Raw genomic sequence first — 6,236 nt, forward strand, 5'->3', positions numbered from 1 at the left:
CTGCGGCGGGGGTCGTGGGTAGCTGGCGGGTGTCAGGCAACCCTGCTCTCCCGCTACCCCGACGCTGATCTGGCCGGATGAGGCCTGTGGCCCTACTCAGGCCGGTTTCTGCTTCCCTAACTAATGCAGTCTCAGGTCCCGCGCAATTGGATTGGAGCAGAAGCTGTGCTCCACTCACCAGAAGTCTTAAGATCCTGTGGCGGGTGTTGTGGGTAGCTGGCGAGTGTCAGTCGACCCTGCGCCCCAGCTGCCCCGGTGCTTTTCTCGTGTATAAGGTTTAATTCCCCATCTCTTTTGATTAGTTATGGCTGGATGTCTATTTTACTAGTTATTAATATGGTGACTCAAGCTTTTGGGGTCCATTTACTTTCATAAACTTTTCTAATTTTTTTACTCTGAGATAGTCTATCTTTGTTGGTTAGAATCTAAAGAACATCCCTATTGATATTTAATGTCTACTGCTAGGACTTGGCTGTAATTGAATCTCCACCCAGGAAAATCTCAGCAGCTCCAATTTCATCCCTGAATATCCAGTGGATACTCTCCCTGTCCCACTGAGTGGCCCCACTATGTATGGTCAAGGTGAGGACATCAATCTTTTTTTTTTTGGTTTTTGGTAGGTTTCTATTTGTTTGTTTCTCTCCTGGCTGTTCTATTTGAGAGGGGATTTCGTTGGATAAACTCCCTGGCTGTCCTGTAACTCAATTGATAGAAAGAGCTAACAAGGAACTCAAAGGTCTGCCCATCTCTGATTTCTCAGAACTGGGATTAAAGTTGTGATCCACCACACCTGATTTTGAGGACATCATTATTCAGATTTGATTGTGTCTGAGAAAATATCACAACTTTTATTCCATCATTGGGGGTCTCCAGTTGAGTAGAAATTAGGCCTTTTCTACTCAATAACCACATCGAGAAATGGGTGTCATCTCATTCTGTCATGCAGGGGTTTCTTGCCCACTGGGGTCACCTCTTAATTGTCCCCTCATTTCTTTCTTTCTTTCTTTCGTTCTTTCTTTTTCTTTCTTTCTTTCTTTCTTTCTTTCTTTCTTTCTTTCTTTCTTTCTTTCTTTCTTTCTTTCTTTCTTTCTCTCTCTCTCTCTCTCTCTCTCTCTCTCTCTCTCTCCTTCCTTCCTTCCTTCCTTCCTTCCTTCCTTCCTTTTTTCCTTTCTGTCTTTCTGTCTTTCTTTAATTTTTTGAGAAAGTGTTTCTCTGTGTATGCCTGGCTCACCTAGACAGCATGTGCTGACACTTGAGTCTTTGATCTTAGACATGCTGGTGGCTGTAATGGGGAATCTCATGGTTATTTTAATTTTCATTTCCCTGATGACTAAGGATGCTAAACATTTCTTTGAGTGCTCTCTGCCATTTGATATTACTCTGTTGAGAATTTTGTTTACCTTTGTATCCAATTTTTAAAATAATTTTACTTATTCATATTCCAGCCATTGGGAAAAGACAGGAAAGCCGGAAGAATCAATGGAAGTGTGCAGCCTCTGGGTTTATAATGTACAGGCACCCTCTGGAAAATACCAGAGAGGAGGTGAGAGACTCTTGGGACCCAATGGGAGTGACATTATCCAAAATGCCCAAGAGTCCACCTCCAGTAGATAGTAAGGATCTCAAGTGGAAGGATAGTGTTACCAACTGCACAGTCAAAATTTCTGACCCCAAATTAATTGTTCCTGTCTAAAAGAACTGTGGGGACAAAATTAGGAAAGTAACTGAAGAAAAGGAGGTCCAGTGATCGGCCCAAATTGGTTCCACCTTAAGTGCTGCTCCCAATGCCTGACACTCATACTGATGCTATGATGTGCTTACAGGAGCCTAGCATGCCTGTCCTCTGAAAGGCCCTACAAGCAGCTGACTGAGGCATATGCAAATACTTATCCCAACCATTGGACTGAAGTCTGGAACCCCTAAGGTTGAATTAGGATAAGGATTGAAAAAGCTGAAGGGGAGGGCAACCACATAGGAAGGACAGCAGTTTCAAATAACCTTGTTGCCTAAGAGTTCCCAGAGACTGGGCCACCAATCATGTAGCAGACATGGGCTGGTTTGAGGCCCCCAGCACATAAGTAGTAGAGGACTGCCTGGACTGGCCTCACTCTATGAAAATTAGTCTGATCCTTGAGAGACTTGAGGCCTCAGCGAAGAAGAATGCATTATTTAGCTTTTGAAATCTAACTTCTAGAATTCTTTATATATATTTAATATTGGCCCTCTAACAGATGTAGAGTTAGTGAAGATATCCTATTTGAAGTGTCCTTAACCTTACAGAACCTTTTATATTTCATGAGATTCCATCTGTCATTTTTGATATTAGAGTCTGAGGCATTGGTGTTCTTTTCAGGAAATTTTCCCCTGTGGCACTGAGTTCAAGGCTATTTTCCATTTTCTCGTCTATTGGATTCAGTGTATCTGGTTTTATGTTGAAGTCCCTAATCCATTTGGACTCGTGGTTTGTATAAGATGATAAATAAGATAAGATGTACAAATATGGAACAGTTTGCATTCAGGTACAGGCAGAACTCCAATTAGGCCAGCATCACTTATTGAAGATGCTTCCTATTTTCCCACTGTATGTCCTCAGGTTCTTTGTCAAAGATCAAGTATGCACAGCAGTGTAGGTGTATTTCAAGACCTTCATTGTATTTGATTCATCAACAGGTCTGTGTGTATACCAATACCATGAGGTTTTTATCACTACTGCTCTGTAATACAGCCTGAGGTCGGGGATGATGGTTTCCATAGAAGTTCTTTTATCATTGAGATAACGTTTGGGTACCTCAGGTTTTTTGATTTTCCATATTAAGTTGAAAATTGTTCTTTTCATGTTTGTTAAGAAGTTTGTTAAAATATTGATATGGATTACCTTGAATTTGTAGATTGCTGTTGGCTGTGTTCACCATGTTAATCCTCCCTAAACCCTAAATCTTTCCATCTTTGGAGATCTTCAGTTTCTTTCTTCAGGGATGTGTAGTTCTTGTCGCATAGATCTTTCACTTCCATGGTTAGAATTAAACCAAGCTGTTTTATATTACTTGTGGCTATTCTGAAGGGATGTAGATTCCCTAAGTTCTTTGTCAGCACATTTATTATTTGTATAAAGGAACACTACTGATTTATTTGAGTTAATTTTATAATGAGCCACTTTCCTGAAATTATTTTTCATCTGTAGGTGTTCTTTGGTAGAACTATGGGGGTTGCTTTTCCATCCTATCATATCATATCATTTGCAAATAATGATATTTTGCCTTATTCCTTTCCAGTATATGTCCCCTTTACCTCTTATTGTTCTCGAACTTCTCTAGCAAGAATTGTGGATGCTATATTGAATAGATAGGCAGAGTTTGGGTAGCCTTGATTGTCCCTGACTTTAGTGCGGTTTCTTCATGTGTCTATTTAATTTTATGTTGGCTGTTGGTTTCCTTATGATTGCTTTATGTTTAGGTGTGTGCAATGAATTCCTAATCTCTGTATGACTTATAATAGGAAAAGTTGTTGCATATTTTTAAAGGCTTTTAAGGCATCTATAAATATGAGCATATAAATTTTTGGAGTTTATTTATATAGTGGATTGTGTTGATGGATTTTTGTATACTGAAACATCTCTTCCTTCCTGGGATGAGGCCTACTTGACCACAGTGAATGATGTTTTTAATGTGTTCTTAAATTTGTTCTGAGAGAATTTTATTGAGTAGTTTTGCATTGCTATTCCTAAGAAAATTTGGTCTGAAGTTTTCTTTGTTTGTTGGGTCTTTGTATCATTTAGTTATCAGAGTAACTGTGGCTTCATGCAATGAATTAGGTAGTCTTCTTTCTGTCTCTGTTTTGTGGAATAGTTTGAGGAGTATTGGTATTAGTTCTTTTTTGAAGGTCTGGTAGAATTCTGCAATAAAATCATCTGGTCCTGGGATTTCTTTAGCTGACAGGCTTTTGATTTCTACTTCTGTTTCCTCAGGTGTTGTGGAGCTCTTTAGATAGTTTATCTGATGTTGATTAACATTTGTAGGTTGTGTCAGTCTAGAAAATTATCCCATTTCTTTTAGATTTTCCAGTTTTGATGCATATAGGCTTTAGTAGCAAGATCTCATGATTCATTGAATTTCCTCAGTTTTTGTAATGTCTCCTCTTTATGATTTTCCTTTTTTTCATGTCATTGCACTTTATTTTTCCATGTTTAGTTTTAAGTGAATTAGAATTTCAGCCCTCACATTTAGTTTGCTTTAGTAGAAGTTTACCTCATATTGTGTGAGGTAAGCTCTGAAACCTATCTTATGTCCTGTAGAGATTCTGAACCATTGCTGAAGGGATTACAGGATCCTCTTGTCATGTTTGTTAAAAATCTCATTATTGGAAAATTCAGCTATAATCCTGAACTCTAAAAGCTCTTCTTTTGATCCATGGGTCTAACCATACCCTAGTTATCACACTCTAGTTACAGACTGTATTGATCACTGAATTTTTACTTCATCAAAAGTATTGTGGCTTACAAATGCAACTCTTTTAGCATTATTCCCTGCCAAACTAATTTTGGTTATATCCATAATTCCTTCACTTCCATATAACCTATATAATCATCATACAGCTTCTTGAAATTCTGTAAGAGCAATAGGAATTATATTATAATTCAAAACATATTTATTCTGAATAACTTTGAACTTGCCAATCCTCCAGCAAATTTTAGATAAGGTGTAAAAGTCTGGCACAGGTTTGGTTTTTATAAGTGTCATCCTAAATGCTTGGTTCTTTGTGATCTTAATTTGAGTGTAATTTTTTTCACCTAATTTTCAGGTTAGTCTTTAGTAGAAAAAAGAAAGGTGTTTTCTTGTACTGGGCTTTTGTCTTCTGATAGTATTGAAATCATTTCTTAGTTTTTGATCTAATACCTGTAGGAGCATATTATATATGGAAAAATATTTGTTGCCTTTCCTTCAGCTTTATGTAGTCATTGACTATGCACTTGCATACATATTTTTCACTTAAGTTTTTCTTAAATTAGGACATATCTGGATAACTTTTTCTCTGAGAAAGAGGATTTCATGTTTAATCAGTTTTTTTTTATTTTTTTATTACATATTTTCCTCAATTACATTTCCAATGCTATCCCAAAAGCCCCTATACCCTTCCCCCCACTTCCCTGTCCACCCATTCCCATGTTTTGGCCCTGGCGTTCCCCTGTACTGGGGCATATAAAGTTTGCTTGTCCAGTGGGCCTCTCTTTCCAATGATGGCTGACTTGGCCATCTTTTGATACATATGCAGTTAGAGTCAAGAGCTCTGGGGTACTGATTAGTTCATAATATTGTTGCACCTACAGGGTTGCAGATCTCTTTAGCTCCTTGGATAATTTCTCTAGCTCCTCCATTGGAGGCCCTGTGATCCATCCAAGAGCTGACTATGAGCATCCACTTAAGTGTTTGCTAGGCCCCGGCCTAGTCTCACAAGAGACGGCTATATCCGGGTTCTTTCAGCAAACGCTTGCTAGTGTATGCAATGGTGTCATCGTTTGGAGGCTAATTATGGGATGGATCCCTGGATATAGCTGTCTCTAGATGGTCCATCCTTTTGTCTCAGCTCCAAACTTTGTCTCTGTCCATGGGTGATTGTTCCCAATTCTAAGAAGGAGAATAGTGTCCACACTTTGATCTTCTTTCTTCTTGAGTTTCATGTGCTTCGTATTGTGTATCTTGTGTATTCTAAGTTTCTGGGCTAATATCCACTTATCAGTGAGTACACATTATTCGAGTTCTTTTGTGACTGGGTTACCTCACTCAGGATGATGCCTTCCAGGTCCATCCATTTGCCTAGGAATTTCATAAATTCATTCTTTTTAATAGCTGAGTAGTACTCCATTGTGTAAATGTACCACATTTTCTGTATCCAATCCTCTGTTGAGGGTCATCTGGGTCCTTTCCAGCTTCTGGCTGTTATTAATAAGGCTGCCATTAACATAGTGGAGCATGTGTCTTTCTTACCAGTTGGAACATCTTCTAGATATATGGCCAGGATAGGTATTGCTGGATCCTCCGGTAGTAGTATGTACTATTTTCTGAAGAACCACCAGTCTGATTTCCAGATTGGTTGTACAAGCTTGCAATCCCACCAGCAATGGAGAAGTCTACCTCTTTCTACACATACTTGCCAGCATCTTCTGCCACCTGAATTTTTGATCTTAGCCATTCTGACTGGTGTGAGATGGAATCTCAGGGCCATTTTGATTTGCATTTCCC

This window comes from Mus caroli, unplaced genomic scaffold (assembly GCF_978045245.1).
Source record: "Mus caroli unplaced genomic scaffold, Mus_caroli_1 scaffold_8, whole genome shotgun sequence".
Classification (NCBI taxonomy): Eukaryota; Metazoa; Chordata; class Mammalia; order Rodentia; family Muridae; genus Mus; species Mus caroli.